Here is a 9708-nt window from a genome sequence, read left to right as displayed (position 1 = left end):
ATAATGAAACCTATTGAATTCTATTTATAATAGATTTTTGAATTATTAAAGTGAATTATTAAAGTATGAATTATTAAAGTATGAATTATTAAAGTGAATTATTAAAGTATGAATTATTAAAGTGAATTATTAAAGTATGAATTATTAAAGTGAATTATTAAAGTGAATTATTAAAGTTAAAGTAAAGTAAAAGTAAAATAAAAGTAAAGTAAAGGTAAAGTTAAAGTATAGTAAAAGTATAAAACTATGTACGTATAATACGCGTATAAATATATTTAATATTAATTTAAATCGTTATATCATAAAACATTTTAGAAAAGTAGAATTATATATATTCATAATAGGTTTCAAGTTTTTAAATTACAGTGTATTGGTGAAGCATGTGATAAAGTCCAAAGGTTTAATAAACGTATGAAATCATCTTAATGAAAAATGTCGAGTTACTTAACTTGTCGATATCCAACATCTAAGTTATTTACACTCCACGTTCTTACTTATAGATCACTTTACCATTTTCCGAATATTGTCAAAAAGAATAGATTTCTTAAATCACAGTGGACCTCATAACATTGGCCCGTAATCATATCATAATGTATCTGATAATTCAATCATTTGATATTATCTCTTAATTCTGTCGATAAATATATCGAAACAAATACGTTCATGTAAAGTATCATATATATCAAATACTTTGTTAATGTTTTCAGTTATTATATATTATATATACATATCTATATACACATAATTGTTCGTGAATCGTCGAACACGGTCAAAGGGTAATTGATTACATGAATGTAGTTCCAAACTTTTTGAGATTCAACATTACAAATTCTACTTATCGTGTCGGAAACATATAAAGGTTAGGTTTAAATTTGGTCGGAAATTTCCAGGTCGTCACAATGTTCTACATGTGTTCTTGTAAGACCCTATTATTTCATCGTACATATGTGTAAATACGGTATGGGTTGAGTGGGTGTTCGTTTCATATTTTAAATAAAAGGCAGAATCTGGACTGGGTGACTGGCACGCCGCGCAGCCATTTGGCGCGCCGCGCCGATATGCTGTGACAGCTCACTTCCTTTTAAAATTAGATATTTTGGGGGTAAATTGGTAAAATCACATGGGGTCCGACTTTAAGGCCCTAAACCAGTTGTTGGGGCCTCATTAACTCCATTTCCACCTACATCAACCTCATCCATTCAATTTTAGAGAGAGAGGATTTTTTAGAGTGAGAGAGCTCAAAATAAGGAAGAAGAAGGTTGAATCGGGTCTAAGTGCAAGCTTTAAAGTTGTTCATCTACCCTCTAGCTTCGTTTTGGTAGTAGTGGTATGCTTTAATCTTAACTTCCTTGTTTAATTGTATTAAGGGTTAGGGTTTGGGTAGTGTTGCACATAAAACCCATTTGTTAGTGAATTAGGGGCTTTTGGGTGGAATTGGGTCATGTAGACCCAAAGGTGACTAACTAGAGTTTTTAAAGTGTTAAATTGATGTTTATGAACTTAATTAGTTAGTAAATTGCTAGCACACCAATATGTATGTAAATGGGTGTTGTGTGGGTTAGTGAATGACCCAAAATGGGTGTGTTGACTTAAATTGGTCAAATGGGTCAAAATGGACCTAAGTTAATTAATGTTTGTGATTAATGCATAAACCTTGTTTTGAAATGTGTTTTAAACCTATCTTGGCTAATGTTAGGGTTTTGGTATGAGTTGACCCAAAATTAGGGTTAAGGGTGCAAATGGGTTGAAATTGCACTTTGGGTCAAAATGACTTTAGAATGGTGAAAGAATTGGTTGACCAACTTGAGTTTGTGATTGATAATATGTATAATGTGATAGGTACGTTACATTGAGGTTTTGCAAGCTCGGGTATCTTTTCACAAGAGATTTTGAGGTGAGTGGAATAATTATATGCGTAGGTATATAATGTATCTATTTGTTGTAGCGTGAAATGCGTAGTGTCGAGGTGTTAAGACACCACGTTTCACGTGATGAGTGAAGCATCGAGGTGTTAAGATGCCACTCGGGGTGAAGCATCGAGGTATTAAGATGCCACCTAGGGGTGTGGTGTCGAGGTGTTAAGACCTCACTCCGTAAAATAATGAGTGAAGCATCGAGGTGTTAAGATGCCACTCGGGGTGAAGTGCCGAGGTGTTAAGGTGCCACCCTAGGGGTTAGTGATACGAGGTGTTAAGTACCCTAACGGATGTTATGAACACCGACGGCGTTTTCGCGAACGCCATTCCCTTGTACGATTGGTTAACCATGGTTATTGTGTTGTAAGTGTAAGCATATTATATTATTCGAGTTATATTTATATGCGTTGCTATGCTAGCTTGTGGTATTGGAGATTTCTAGCTCGTATTCGAGATTATAAGCTAATTGTGTTGCTAGCATGTATGCGGTGTTTGTGTAAGTGATTGCAAGTAGGTATATTATATATGTATGTGTATATTATAGGTTCGGTTGTGGACAAGGGTAAGGGCATCATCTTGGATTAAAGATCCCGTTGTTGTTAGGGAACGCTTTTGAAGATATTAGCTTTTGGAGTTTGACCGAGACTTGGGTAGTTTAATCCCAAACACCATGCTCGTAGTGTAGTTTGGTACTTAAACTTTTGATGGTCGAAACTCATACTTTGTATTAAACTCGTAAAACGGCCGATGTGGGCCCCACTTGGTAAAACTCATTTTATTAATGGAATGTGTTAGTTTTACATATTTGAATATGTTGTTAAAAGCGTTTTGTCTAATTATGTCGGGAAGTGGCCAATCTTTTGAAGACTTTTTGGACAGACCAGATCGGCGCGCCGCGCCATTTGCTGAACAAACATATTTTTATTTTTTTTGGTATTTTCCGCGGGTTCGATGGTGGTTTGGTTTGGGTTGTTACAAGTGGTATCAGAGCATGGTCTAAGGGATTTAGGCGACTTGAGATAGGTGCCTAGACTTAGACTTTACTGTGTGTATGCTTTATGCGGGACTTGTAGGACTTTGGGTCGGAAAGGGAATTGTTAGTGCTAGTGTTTATGTGAATTAACCATGCACTAATTGCTTTATGTTGTTTTAGAAATCATCAAGCGAGATAGACGTGGTACTAGCGAGTTAATGCGACGTGCTCGCGCAACAATGATTAGCTACCGTTGTTACGGGTGCAAATCGTATCAAACAAACAATGTACGACGATTGTTGAGCAAGATGGGGTGGCGTGGTGTATATGTATACTTATGTGTTATGTCCTTTCGTTCTTTGTTTAACCTTTTCCGTTTTATAGAATGAAGACGAGAAACGGACACGATAACGATATCGGAGGTACAAGCGAGGACTCCGAATTCACGGCCAAGGTTGAGGCCATCTTGAAGAACTACAAGGCGGATTTTCTTGTTAGCGTGAGGAAAGTTTTTAAAGAATCGGTTGACGAGCAAATAACCGATTTAATTAATGAACGAATGAAGGCCACAGTCGAAGAGGCACTTGACGCTAGAAATGTTTATCCTCGTGGTGAAGGAGGCGAAGGGAGGCGGGACTTTCACTACAAGAACTTCAAGGACGCTCAACCCCCGATGTTTAATAGGGTGCGAGATCCGTTGAAAAGCACGTGTTAGATTTCTGATATCGAGGGGGCTTTCCGTACCGCGGAGTGTCCTCCCGAAAAGAAGGCGAGGTATGGTTCTAGTATGTTGAGGGAAGAAGCCAAGTTGTGGTGGGACGATAAAATCAATTTATATGGTGAAGAACAATGCATGAGCTTGACATGGGAGGAGTTTAAGAAGGAATTCTTTAGAGAATACCGAACTTCTTCCGACCTTGATAGAATCCGGGACGAGTTGCACCATTTGCAACAAGGTTCAATGGACTTGGTCACACTCAAGTCTACCTTTTTGGCAAAAACTCGTTTTTGTCCAGAATATGTGGGTGACGATCACAAGCTAATGAAAGATTTCTATCATACTTTGAATGATGAGTTCAAGGGCAAGATTAGTCAGGGTATGGCTAAGTCTTTTGATGAGTTATTTGAATTGGCTCGGGGTTTTCAGCCGGATGTTCCAAGAAAAAGCGATTTCACATTTTCCAAAAGAAAGTTCGAAGGTTCTAGTCATTCTAACTTTTCAAACAAGAAGAACAAGAACAAGAAGGGTTCCGAGAGTGTTAATAGCGTGAAGAAGGGCGCTTCCGGGGTTTTTCTTATGCGTGCTACAACTGTGGGCAACTGGGTCATATGGCTCGTGAATGTCCTAAACCATCTTTCGGAAACAAGGTCACTTTTTTTAATTGCGGTAAAGAAGGGCATAAGAAGCCGGAGTGTCCCGATTTGCGAAATGATAATGTGAAGCGGTTAGAGAAGGCGACGGGTACGGCTAGGGGTCGCAACTATTTGATGACCAATGATGAAGCCAAACAATCAAACGAAGTTGTTTCAGGTACTTTCATGGTCAATTCTAATCCGGCAAGGATTCTTTTCGATAGCGGTGCAAATTTGTCGTTTGTGTCTCCTAAATTTGTGCCTAAACTTAATAGACCGTTAGCTAAGTTAAGTCTTCTGGTAGAAGTCGAAATAGCGGACGGCAAGACGGTGATAGTAGTTGATGTGTGTAAAAATTGTAATGTTGTGTTTGGTGCCAAAAACTTTAAGATAGATCTCATTCCGATGACCTTGGGCGATTTTGATATTGTTGTGGGTATGGATTGGCTCGATCATAATAGAGCCGATATTGCATGCCATGAAAAATTTATTCGTGTGAAGACCCCAAGTGGGGGGGAGTTAATTATTCACGGTGATAAGCGTAGAAGACTTGTGCCGATATGCACTTTTGCACGGGCACGTCGTCTCCTCGATAGTGGTGGCATGGCCTTTCTTGCCCATGTTGTTGATACTCGTGATGAATCACCACCCATTCGTGAAATTTCGGTGGTTAGTGAATTCGAAGACGTTTTTTTGGACGAGTTACCGGATGTTCCGGCGGAAAGACAAGTTGAATTTCGCATTGAGTTGGTTCCGGGAGCTACTCCCATTGCTAAAACTCCTTATCGTTTAGCACCGACGGAAATGCAAGAGTTGTTAAATCAAACCCAAGAGTTGATTGAGAAGGGTTTTATTCGACCGAGTGCTTCGCCATGGGGCGCTCCAGTTTTATTCGTAAAGAAGAAGGATGGTAGTATGCGGATGTGCATCGATTATTGGGAGTTAAATAAAGTGACGATCAAGAATCATTATCCATTACCTCGGATTGACGATTTGTTTGACCAACTCCAAGGTGCAACGTATTTCTCTAAAATCGACCTACGATCCGGCTATCACCAAATGCGGGTCCGTGAGGAAGACATCGAGAAAATGGCTTTTCGAACGCGTTATGGGTATTTTGAATTCGTAGTTATGCCTTTTGGTCTTACGAATGCACCGGCGGCATTCATGGACCTTATAAACCGAGTGTGCCAACCTATGTTGGACAAGTAGGGAATTTGGTTCATCGACGATATACTTGTTTATTCGAAGAGTATGAATGAACATGAATGTCATTTGCGTGAAGTATTGAAGACGTTATGAAAGGAGAAGTTGTATGCTAAGTTCTCCAAATGTGAATTTTGGCTAAGGGAGGTTCAATTCCTTGGCCATATTGTGAACGAAGATGATATTCAAGTAGATCCGGGGAAGATAGAGACGGTGAAGAGTTAGAGACAACCGACTACGCCTACGAAAGTCCGAAGTTTTCTCGGATTGGCCGGTTATTATCGTCGGTTTATCCAAGACTTTTCTAAGATCGCTTCTTCATTGACGAAATTGACGAGGAAGAACGCGAGATTTACTTGGGAGAACGAGCAAGAAATTGCTTTTCAATTGCTAAAAGAGAAGTTGTGTCAAGCTCCGGTGTTAGTTTTGCCGGAAGGAGTGGAAGACATGACGGTTTATTGTGATGCTTCGCTAAATGGGCTCGGGTGTGTTCTTATACAAAGGGGTAAAGTCATCGCTTATGCCTCTCGACAATTAAAGGAACACGAGACGAGATATCCGACTCATGATCTTGAGTTGGCGGCGGTTGTGCATGCGTTGAAAATTTGGCGCCATTACTTGTATGATATTAAGAGTACAATTTATTCGGATCATAAGAGCTTGAAACATCTCTTTAATCAACGAGATTTGAATTATCGTCAACGTAGGTGGATAGATGTGGTAAAAGATTATGATTGTGAAATACTTTATCATCCGGGCAAGGCGAATGTGGTCGCGGATGCGTTAAGTCGAAAGAGTCATCACCCGGCGTTACGATTGGGATTGTTACGTATGATTATTACTAACGATTTTCTTGAAAAACTTGGTGTGATTCAAATAGAGGCTTACGTTCACAACAAGCATGCGGAGCGAATTGTAGGGCAATCGGAATTCATTACTATGAGTTCGCGTGGTTTGTTGTCCTTTCAAGGAAGAGTGTGGGTGCCTAAGATGGGTGAGTATCGACAAGTGCTACTTGATGAAGCACATAAGTCAAAGTATTCCATTCATCCGGGCGCAACGAAGATGTATCTTGATTTGAGGAAGGATTATTGGTGGCCGGGCATGAAACGTGATGTTGTAAAGTATGTTGAGCAATGCGTCACGTGTTTGCAAGTTAAGGCCGAGCACCAAAAGCCGTATGGTAAGTTACAACCATTAGAAATCCCGAAATGAAAATGGGAGCACATTACCATGGATTTCATTACAAAGTTACCTAAAACGGCGAGAACCCAATTTGATTCAATTTGGGTGATAGTTGATCGATTGACGAAAAGTGCTTTGTTTCTTCCCATTAAGGAAGCGATATCGTCGGAGACCTTGGCTAAGTTGTTTATCAAGGAAGTTATCTCTCGACACGGAGTTCCTATATCTATTATTTCGGATCGAGATACCCGTTTTACATCTCGGTTTTGGGAGAAATTTCATGAAGATATGGGTACGCAATTAAAATTAAGCACGGCGTATCCTCCTCAAACGGACGGTCAAACCGAATGTACGAATCAAACTTTGGAAGATATGTTACAAGCGTGCATTATTGATTTCGGTGGTAGTTGGGATGTGCATTTGCCTTTGATGGAATTCTCGTACAATAATAGTTATCATACTAGTATCGGGATGCCGCCATATGAGATGCTTTATGGGCGTAGGTGCAAACCCCGATTTGTTGGGGTGAAGTGGGACAGAAGAAAATCGGGAGTACCGATTTGGTCTTAGAGACGAATAGCAAAATTGATATGATTCGAGAGCATTTGAAAAAGGCTCAAGATAGGCAAAAGTCGTATGCCGACAAACGTAGACGAACGATCGAATTTCAAGAAGGTGATGTGGTGATGCTTAAGGTTTCGCCATGGAAGGGTATTATTCGATTTCGAAAACGGGGAAAGTTAGCTCCTCGGTTTATTGGACCATTTAAGGTTTTAGCTCGGGTTGAAGAAGTCGCGTATCGTTTGGAATTACCCGAAGAGCTTGCGGGGATCCATAATACATTTCATGTTTCCCATCTCCGTAAGTGTCTCGCGGATGATTCATCTTGGGTACCATTAGACGAGATTGAGCTAAATAATAAGTTAGAGTATATTGAGGAACCGATTGCCATACTCGATGAGAAGGTCAAAAGGTTGAGACATAAAGAGGTTAGGACCTTTAAAGTTCAATGGCGTCGTAGTAAAGGTTCCGAGTTTACTTGGGAGCCCGAAGAGTTCGTGTTGGTTTATCTTCCCTCTTGTCATGCGGCTTGGATTGCGAGGACGCAATCCGAATAAGTGGGGAAGAGTTGTAAGACCCTATTATTTCATCGCACATATGTGTAAATACGGTATGGGTTGAGTGGGTGTTCGTTTCATATTTTAAATAAAAGACAGAATCTGGACTGGGCGACTGGCGCGCCGCGCCGATATGCTGTGACAGCTCACTTCCTTTTAAAATTAGATATTTTGGGGGTAAATTGGTAAAATCACATGGGGTCCGACTTTAAGGCCCTAAACCAGTTGTTGGGGCCTCATTAACTCCATTTCCACCTACATCAACCACATCCATTCAATTTTAGAGAGAGAGGGTTTTTCTAGAGTGAGAGAGCTCAAAATAAGGAAGAAGAAGGTTGAATCGGGTCTAAGTGCAAGCTTTAAAGTTGTTCATCTACCCTCTAGCTTCGTTTTGGTAGTAGTGGTATGCTCTAATCTTAACTTCCTTGTTTAATTGTATTAAGGGTTAGGGTTTGGGTAGTGTTGCACATAAAACCCATTTGTTAGTGAATTAGGGGCTTTTGGGTGGAATTGGGTCATGTAGACCCAAAGGTGACTAACTAGGGTTTTCAAAGTGTTAAATTGATGTTTATGAACTTAATTAGTTAGTAAATTGCTAGCACACCAATATGTATGTAAATGGGTGTTGTGTGGGTTAGTGAATGACCTAAAATGGGTGTGTTGACTTTAAATTGGTCAAATGGGTCAAAATGGACATAAGTTAGTTAATGTTTGTGATTAATGCATAAACCTTGTTTTGAAATGTGTTTTAAACCTATCTTGGCTAATGTTAGGGTTTTGGTATGAGTTGACCCAAAATTAGGGTTAAGGGTGCAAATGGGTTGAAATTGCACTTTGGGTCAAAATGACTTTAGAATGGTGAAAGAATTGGTTGACCAACTTGAGTTTGTGATTGATAATATGTATAATGTGATAGGTACGTTACTGATGTGCAGCGGGGTAGTATATAAAATAGTTATTATTTTACTAGGAAAATACTATTAAATACGATACAATTTTACACAAGATATTTATTTATTTATAGAATGGATATACTTAAACCTTGCTACAACACTTATAGGCAGTGTACCTAATCGTACAGTAGTGTAGTTTTTAGTAAGTCCGGTTCGTTCCACAGGGAAATCTTTAAACAAAGCTCAACGCTATATTAGTTTACTTTTATAAAAATACAAATATATATATAAGTAATATTATTATTATAAAGGGGGGTTTTTACCGTTTAATGACCGGTTTGTCGATTTTAAAACTTTAGTCGCAGTTAAAACCTAATGTAAAATATTAAATAAATACAAGACTTTAAATTAAAGCGTAAAGTAAATAACGATAATGAAATTGCGAATAATAAAAATGCGATAAAATTAAATTGCGATAATTAAAAGTACGATAATTAAAAGTGCGATTAAATAACAATAAATAAAAGTGCGATAATTAGAAGTGCAATTAAATATAAAATAAAGGAAATTAAATATGAAATAAAAGAATTATGCTTATTTAAACTTCCGTAATCATGATGTTTGACGTGTTGATTTTAGTTTTATGCCCATGGGTTAATTGTCCTTTGTCCTGGATTATTCAATATGTCCGTCTGGTTTTTGTCCATAACAGTCCATCAGTCATAAATATAAATTGCAAGTGTCCTTGTCAAATTATTATTATACCCGAAGATAAATATTCCAACTAATTGGGGATTCGAATTGTAACAAGGTTTTAATACTTTGTTTAATGAATACACCAGGTTATCGACTGCGTGTAAACCAAGGTTTTACTACTTTGTTAACAATTACACCAATTACCCTTGAATGTAATTTCACCCCTGTTTTAATTATTCTAGTGGCTATTAATCCATTCCCGTGTCCGGTTAAATGAACGATTATTCGTACATATAAATACCCCGCCCATCGTGTCCGATCGAGTGTATATGGTAATTTATAGGGACGCCCAATTGTAAATCTTTATA

This window comes from Rutidosis leptorrhynchoides, chromosome 4 (genome assembly GCF_046630445.1).
Source record: "Rutidosis leptorrhynchoides isolate AG116_Rl617_1_P2 chromosome 4, CSIRO_AGI_Rlap_v1, whole genome shotgun sequence".
NCBI lineage: Eukaryota > Viridiplantae > Streptophyta > Magnoliopsida > Asterales > Asteraceae > Rutidosis > Rutidosis leptorrhynchoides.
The sequence above is the reverse complement of the archived record's forward strand: the minus strand, read 5'-3'. Positions refer to the sequence as shown.